We start from the raw sequence: 7,847 nt of genomic DNA on the forward strand, positions 1-7,847 counted from the left end.
TATAGCCTCTCAGTCCGTCAGAGATTCAGGTCTTTGATGAAGAATTCATCCCCATCGGGGTTAGGAATAGAGGGAGGATTCCTTTCCCCGCCAAGAATCAGGAACAGAAATGAAGAGTGATTTGGGAGGTCAGAATCAAGGATGGAGAATATAATCCCCGCCCCGTTGGCATTCCTAACGGTCGCTATACCTTGTCACTTTGTGAGTATTCAAAGCAACAAGTGATGACGTCTAATTCTGAATACAAAAGGGACGTTTACAACTTTACAACCACGATGGGATCTAAAAATAGTTCAGGAATCAAATCTACCACGTCATATTATTAATTGGACAATGATGACGGAAAGGGATAACCAATCAACCGGTATCGTAAAAAACAAAGATCAAAGTTATTCAGGCATCAGCCCTTTCCGACATCAAGCCTAAATTATTTCCATAGACCGAGACGAAATAGCGACAGGCAAGCCCATCTCAATACAGTAAGATATGCAACTCCTGATTGGTCTATAAGCGCATATTTTTATTTAGGTTACGTTTGATTTGAAGGAAAATGTAAGGGAAGGAAGGAAAAATATAAAAATCTTTACAATTCTTGTATTGATTTTTCTATCTTTCCCTTCCTTTCCCTACCTTTTCCTTCAAACCAAACATAGCGGGATATTATTCAAAACTCACTATGACATTTTATGGATTCTCTTGAATTTATCAACTTTTCAGATCGTTCACAATTCACCATGTCAATTAGTTATGTCAACCTAAATGCAAATTTCATGACCAAACTGCCTCTTAATAGTGAGTCAACCTGTTAAACAATTTTTTTTGACTGAAGTGCCCTTAAGCGCCCAAACTTCATTCATATATAAGATTTCTGTTTGTTTTGTTAAGATGAGAGTCTTTCTTATTCTCAACATCCAAGGATGAGTCTTTGCTCTCAACGTCCAATAAAGAGTTCTTACTCTCAACGTCCAACGAACCTCTAATCAATTATTTTACCTTTTTTTTTCATTTTTGCTTAATTAAGGCACTCGTTTTTTCATTGAGCGTGGGGGTGGTTTTTTTGTTCCAAAACCACATGTTACTGGTTCCCTAACTAGAAGCGGCTGATGAACACAGAAAAAACAAAATTTCCAGAGCACCCATCACCCATTAAGGTGTTGTTCGGTACTGTTTACATCTCGTGGATGGACCATTTCGGTCCACGCCATGAGATGAAAGTAGCGTTCAGTTCACTATGGATGGGACCGGTCCACATTATCTCGTGGACCAGTCCTGTCCACACCCTATATTCTCAGCAATGGCTTCTTCTCGTGGATGAATTTCTTCCACAGGTTGCCTTTGATAATGTGATTCATGCACAATATCTATAACCCTACATCTTGTTCAAAGTCTCCTCCGCCAAACCTCTGTTGTTGTGCTCCACCGCCATCGCCTCAGTTGCTGTGCTCCTCCGCCAAACCTCTGCTGTTGTACTTCTACTGTTATGCTCCACCGCCATCGCTTCTACATGCTCCACCGCCTCTGTTGTGCTCCATCGCCTCTACGTACTCCACTGCTTCTTTTGTACTCCACCTACGCTGTCCAAGTTCTTCACCGAAGGTAAGATCCATGTTGCATCATTTTTTGATCTTTAACAACATCCTCTCTTTTTTTCCTCTTCATCGAACCTCTACATTGCTTTCTTGTTTTTTTTTATTGGTTTTTTCGTTTCTTTCTGGGTATTGCGTTGGTGGGTTGGTGGTCACAATCTCCAACATGCGTGTTCTTTAGTTCTGGGTATTGCATTGCGGTCTTTTTCTCTCCTTTCTCTCTTTTATTCTTCTCCTATTATCTTGATCATCTTTTCTTCCATTATTTAACTTTATTACAAATTTTAGATTTCTTTTTATTCAATGAAAAATAGGTAGAAAATACTTAAAACCAAATTATACCTATGAATTTGCACAAAATTCCATTGATCACATTTTCCTGTGATTCAAACAATCCTTGACATTATTACTACTTGTGAATAGAATTGGTCATATGACACAATAATCTCAACTACAAGAATTTAGATTGGAAAAATAGAAGAAAACAAAGAATCAATTATAGTGATGAAATAAAATACTTATTTAGGTGCAATAGATACTCATTCAGATGAGAGCAAAGCTGGGTCACCAATAGGATGATACTCCTTGTTAGCCTCCACCACCTGCTTTGCAGATGAGAGCAGAGCTGGTTTTCAAATATGAAAGTTACTATTTTCAGGTCCACAAAACTTATTAGGCAAAGCACAAACAAACCCATTCAAGCCGCCACTGGGAATGTCAGCATCAATGAAATAATATTTTTTAAATATTTAATATATATTTTATATATTTTTAATTATTTTACTATTATTTTATAAAAAATGATATTTTTTGGCTAATATTAATTCATTGATGCATTTTTAAATATTTATCATACAAAATACAAAAATTACATATTTATGATTAACTATGTATATCAATAATTTCATGTACATGAAATACATGGAATCAAAACAGTGTGATATGGACCGGTCCACACCACAATACATAAACACCACTATGGGTGTGGATTGGTCGTATCCACACAGTTTATCCACAATTTAAAACAGCTATGGACTCTGATGTGGTGTGGATTAGTCCCTGCCATAAGATGTGGTGTGGATCACTAATTTCTCATCCACACTAAAAAACACTCCCTAAATTTTAAATTCTAAAAGGAAGAACTTAATTGATTGTGTTTCATTAGAATATTTTTATAATTTCGTCATTTTGAAAAAAATGTGGTGGAAAAATTTCATATTTAAGGAGCGAGTGAGTGGATTCCTTTTGGAATGAAGAGGAAATTGATGTCGCGGTGGGAGATGTAACAATCATAGAAAATCAATCATTGTATGTAGATTTTACATCACCAATCAAAGATAATCATAGGAAGAATATCTAGAGAAGCTATTATGGTGAATTGGTGATGCCATCTTCACTGGCATTGTGGTTTGGGTTCTTAAACACAAAGTTCTGGATTCGCACAGCAACTTGGAATGATATTAAAATATGAAGATGAAGTTGAGTATAATATGCTGAAAAAATATGATATAAAATTAACAGATAAATAAAGAGCATCCTTTTTCTGATTTATATTGATTTGGAAATCATCATTCCATGCTTAAAGTTTTATAAAAACGAAACTTAAAGTTGCTAGATAAATTTTTATTATCGCTTTTAACAGTATTAAACAAGAACTAAGAGTGGTTTAGTATTTACCGAAACCATGTAGGGACAAGTATCTAAAATGGCAGCCCCTCCCTTATAAAAATCTTAGTTCCACCCGAGAGGTGGACTAAACTATAGAATGGCAATGATTTTCCCTTTCTCAAAGGGTGAAAGAAGTGAGAATGGTATTCTTAGTTCAAAATATTAGGGTTTTTGGTTAAAAAAAGACGGAGTAAAATAGTAAATTAGCAATATCCGTAGTTTCCCTTTGGTCCATGTGGATGTGGTCACGTTCTGGTCACTGTCACTGATGGTTCTATTATTCCGAGCACCATTCCGAACAATCCCATGGACTAGACGGTCAAAATCAACGGACAAAACTCTGAAATCCAATTCGGTTCAAAAGAAATCTCTACACAAAATGTATGCTGATATTCCAAAGAAGGTTTTCTGCGTAAAATCCTCACATCAACCTTCAGGAACAGCCAAAAAGCACTTCTTTTTTCTTCGATCTGTGCAAAATATGGCCGCTCTGCCCACCACGTGTCGCAAGCGGATGGAAGTTTTTGCACCAAAACACACTAAAACACAGGAAGAGGAAGAGATGGATTTTAGATAATACAAGGATGTTATTGTCCTAACTTACACAGGATGTAACGTGCACAAACGGTCAACTACAAAGTTAAAACTGGAAAATCTAATAGACATGGTTGAAGAAAAGAGAGAACAAAAGCCCTCCCTCTCTAACTAACTGAGAGTCTGAGACTTGAGCACAAACATGAAATAATAGGGTTAGAAATTAAAAGAACTGGAACTGAGGAAGAAGAAAAAGAAGAGAGGAATTGAAAGTTGAAACTTGAAACTTGAAACTTGAAACCGATGAGATGAGTCTCTAGGGTTTGCATCTTATAATGTCTTCAAGTAAGGACCGACGACACCTTAGGCCAATGAGCTGGTTTTAGGGTTTCGGGCAGCGGGCAGGCTGTACGTCCAGCATCAAAATGGCTTGCCCTATTGATTAAACAAATAATATCGTCTCTGTTCATTGAACATTTGGAACATTTATCTATGCGCAAGTGGGCAATACCCGCCGAATCTGGAATTTTATCTAATGGAAAGAAAGAGAGATCTATCGAGCTGCAACGAGGACCATGATGTCCCTTTGTGTGTCCTCCTTAGATAGAGATAGAATCATAGAATGTTATCCCCAACCCAAGCTACGCGGCAGTGACGGCACCTTGCAAATCGACGGCTCCGGTTTATTGGTCTTCCTCATTTGTCAACGGTCAACCTTTACATCTGATTGTCACTCTTCGTAAATATGCACCTGTATGGGATTGGGACCCACGGCTAGACATAGACTCTAAAACAATAACCGTCTGTTTAAATCAGCTCCCACGGATTGCCACCCACAACGTTCTACAGCTCATTACCGCCGTATACTGGGAATATTTCCTGAAAATGATATTATCATTGGGAGATAATTTTAATACACGGCAAAAATGTATTGTGGAGGTTGATTTGATCTCATCCCCCTATCCCTATATTGTGCAGATTGATTACTTATAAGATGATTACATACAGACCTAGGTTGTGTCAATGGACCGGTTTTGAGTTGAATTTCATCCAAATTAAAATCAATTTAAACGGATTTAACGAATTAAAATTGGACCAAGGTTCAAAGTATTTATTGGATTGGACGATGTGTATTTGTAATGAATTTATATTAGAAATACAACCGTCCATGGACCAAGTTTAGATTGGAACCAGATTATTTGAACATATTGAACAATCCACACATTAGCGAATCAAATAAACAGAATGCAGTTGATCACTTATGAACAATGCGTTTGGAGGTTCAACCTGGTTCCCGTCCCTCATGGGCACGGAGAAGTTTGTTAATCGAGAGGGATTTACTAAAGAAAGGATTTAGTATAAACAACATATGGGAGGACTCATCGATTTGTGAGTTACCAAGGTGGGGGATCTGATGAATCAAAGATCAAGGACCTGGAATGGGAGAGTTGCTTAGATCCCTGTTTTCAAATGAGAAAATCCTTGCTATCTTGGCAATTCCATTGAGCTGGTATCCCACTCAAGACACAATGGGCTGGGGCCTAACAAATAATGGTAGTTTCTCGGGGTAAAATATGCGTATCATTTGGCAATTAGCTTAGATGAGGAAAGTAACCACGCTACTGGAAGCTAAGGTGAACCAATCTATCTTGAAAGGTGTTTGGAATATGCAATTACTCTAAGGCCTGCATTCATTTTTCAGTAAGTTATTTACCCGGGTATATGTAATCACTTAGGTAAGTTTTTCTTGGAAAACACTTATCCAGGTAAGTGCATTTATCCATGTTCTTTTATTTTCCAAGTAAAAGAGGAAATGACTATTTTAACCATAAATATTCATTATCAAATGGGTATTTTTGTCCCATTCAAGTGTTGGAAACTTTCCCCAAGTGTGAAATTTATTTGACCACCTGGGAGATCCGGGTAAGTGATACCCAAAAAAATAAACTTTCCTTAGTTCCCATATTAATCTGAAAAAAGAATATGGGATTCTTGGTCAATGGGAATCAAAATCCCATTAACCAACTTTCCCCCATCTCAAAATCCAAAAAAATAACACCCCCCCAAGAATTATTTTTTTTTCTATGGAGGTGTATTCACAACTCCCTCCCAACATTAGTGTGTTTGAAAAGAAGACATTTACCAGAAGAGGAGACATGCCCAAGATGCAGTGAGCAGGCTGAAACTATAAATCACTTGCTCATCCATAGCCCTTTTGCAAAGGCGATTTGGTTTTGGACTAAACATCCCAATTCAAACCAACTTGGTTCAGCAGAATTTGTTACAGGAGTGGTTTTGTGATTGGATTGACACAAAAAGGAATCAAAATAATCCAGAAGTGCTTATGGCTATCACATGCTGGCTTATATGGAAATCCAGAAATGAATTGGTTCATCAAGGTACACAAGACTCTCCTATTTCTGTAATTGAAAAAGCTCTGCTTTTAACAGCAGAATTAAAGGATTCTTTTCAGACTTCTCTTTGGCCAAATGGATCCTCCCTCTCTTATAGCCACTGAGAAAAACCTCCACGAGGTTTTGTTAAGTTGAACTCAGATGCAACAAAATCCAAAACAGATCCGAATGCAGCAAATAGGCTTCATTATTAGATCAGCTTCCGGTGACTTAATAGTGGTAGGAGGTGGACCAATAGCCTCTTCTTCAATATCAATCTTGGAAGCGCTGGCAATCAGACGCAATTTGGCCGAGGCTATTAGGCGTGGCATCAGACAAGTTTTGGTTAAATCAGATTGCAAAGAAGTAATTGAAGGCATTTAAAAAGGAGATGAGAATCATTTTAGTGAGCTCTGGCCTGTTCTATCTGATATGCTTTTATTGCTTGAAAGGTTTCAGCAGATCTCCTTCAAATGGATTAGCAGGACTGCAATCATGCAACTCATCAAATAGCAGCATTCAATTCCCGTTCGCAAAGATGGAACGAGTGGAATGTTTTGGCTCCTCCTTGGCAGGAGAACTTAATCAGTTTAGAAAACTGATTGCGGCACTCTATTGTTTGTTTCAGTTTTAATACCCAAAAAAAAAATCCAGACATTAAATTGGACTGATTCAAAATGGTCTAAGAGTATTCATCGCATTAAACTGGACCTAATCCATATGTAATGGACTTAAATTGGACCAAATCCGATCCAACTGACACCCCTAACCAGCAGGGCTACTGAGGTCAACAAGAAAATTTTGGTTATTTGTATTCGACACTCATACAGTGATGCAAGCAACCGGATTCCCTGCAATTAAAAACTCAGTGCACATTACTCTAATAAGAAGGAAGTGATACTGCCATGGAGAGGCGTGTTAATATCAGCTACCCACAAGACATTACAATCGTACATAGGGAATATCTCTTTACTTTACTTGTATGTGTATAATGGGAGATCTTTCCAATGCGCCGCTCCTGTGCATTGGTGTGAGTAGAGCCTTTGTAAACAGATCCAGACTGAACAGATGCATGAATGAGAAATCCATGCATCGTGAACTTCTCCCATAAATGAAAACGTGCAAGTATGCCAGATGTTTACTCACTAAAACAAAAACAAAAGAGAATATATTTTCACCAGGAAAATAAAGTTATAGAAATAGGAACGTACCAGACCACTAGTTGTATCTAGGCCCAAATTGTCAAATTCCAAGGATGAATAACCATCAATGAAAACTACCCATAAATAAAATCTAAATCAGGCATCAACCAGACAGCTCAGGATCTGCTGCAAACACAATTGTATTAATTATCAATCACGAGTGGACTTACCAGTGTTCCATACGTGGGTCTCATAATCACATAACATTATCATAGGCGGCGTTTGGCATCGGTACCATTTTCTGAGAAAACGGCACCACGTAGAAACCATATCAGAAAAAGTGGTGTTTCAGAAAGCGGCCTCTTATTGGTATCATTTTTCTAGAAAAAATGTTGCTTCAGACTATGTCTTAGAAATCAAGAAAGTGTGGTATGAAGAAACACTAGATTCAATGTTTTCTCAAAAAAACAGCCCATTGCTGCCAGCAGGTGCAATGATGTGGCATTATCTTGAACGTTGGATAA

The sequence above is a fragment of the Nelumbo nucifera genome, chromosome 3 (genome assembly GCF_055504915.1).
Source record: "Nelumbo nucifera cultivar China Antique chromosome 3, China Antique-T2T, whole genome shotgun sequence".
Classification (NCBI taxonomy): domain Eukaryota; kingdom Viridiplantae; phylum Streptophyta; class Magnoliopsida; order Proteales; family Nelumbonaceae; genus Nelumbo; species Nelumbo nucifera.